Consider the following 1,325-nt stretch of genomic DNA (forward strand, 5'->3'; position numbering starts at 1 on the left):
CCTGGTTTCCCTCTGGGGCCGGGGGGGGGGGGGACAGGGAAGGCGGGAGCACGCTCCCAACCCAGCCCTGCAGCACGCAGACCTCTCATATCGTGCAACCCAACCCGGCTCTATGTGAACTGGCAGCCGCCACCCAGCCACTCACAATGACATTCCCTTTGACTGTGCTTTGATCACTGAGGTTCAACCTAAAGGTTTGCTACGCGTCCATACGAAGGGTCTCTGAGACATTAAGTGGAAAACAAGGTACAGAACAGTATACATTGTGCCCCCTGTACACACTCAAAACTATTTCTGGGAAGAATGGTGATAGTGGTGGCCGCGGGGAAGGGAAAATGGGAGGGCCAGGGGACAGGAGTGGAAAGGAGGTTGACTTTTCACCTTCAAATTTTGAACCATGAGCATGTATAACTTCTTCTTTAATTATGCAACAAATAATTTTTTTAAACGTCTTCATTTCTATGACAAAGAAACCACCTTGGGCTTCCCTGGTGGCGCAGTGGTTGAGAGTGCGCCTGCCGATGCAGGGGACACGGGTTCGTGCCCCGGTCCGGGAAGATCCCACATGCCGCGGAGCGGCTGGGCCCGTGAGCCATGGCCGCTGAGCCTGCGTGTCCGGAGCCTGTGCTCCGCAACGGGAGAGGCCACAGCAGTGAGAGGCCCGCGTACCGCAAAAAAATAAATAAACAAAATTAAAAAAAAAAAGAAACCACCTTTTAAATCCCAGAAAGATAAGGTTTCTGAGAATGAGGGAGCCACGATCGCTCTTCTGAGAACAGAACCAACTGCTCCACCTGCCGCAGTCTTCCTCCCAAGGCCAGGCCCGGTATCTGGCACCCAATGGTTGCCTAATGTCGCATGGATGTAATTTACTTCCCCATCTAAATGTAAAGCGTTCCCTGCACAAGAGGAACTGTACAACAGTGACAAAGCTGGGGGGAGAAGCAGCATGGCTGAGAATGGCTTCTGCCTCATGTACTCATCGACCTTCCATTACCTGAGCACCATGTGCGAGGTGTACAGTCTGTGGGGTGTGGGCCCCGCCCTTGACATGCCAGGAGACAGAAGAGACTGCACACAGGAACAGGGGGGAAAAGCTACGCAAGTTTTAAAGTAAGAAGTTTCTGGAGCAGCAAATTACTGACAGCTGAAAACTAATAGCTGAAGGGTGTTTTATTTATTCAGTAAAAGATAAGGAAATGAAGAAAGCAGGAGGGTTGGTAAAAACTCGTAAGCACACCCTGACACCAGGGAGGAGGGTGGATGCCGGTGAAGAGCGGCATCCCTCTTGGCAACCCCGTTACCTACAGAGAAGTCATCTGAAT

The sequence above is a fragment of the Lipotes vexillifer genome, unplaced genomic scaffold (assembly GCF_000442215.2).
Source record: "Lipotes vexillifer unplaced genomic scaffold, Lipotes_vexillifer_v1.1 scaffold333, whole genome shotgun sequence".
Taxonomy (NCBI): domain Eukaryota; kingdom Metazoa; phylum Chordata; class Mammalia; order Artiodactyla; family Lipotidae; genus Lipotes; species Lipotes vexillifer.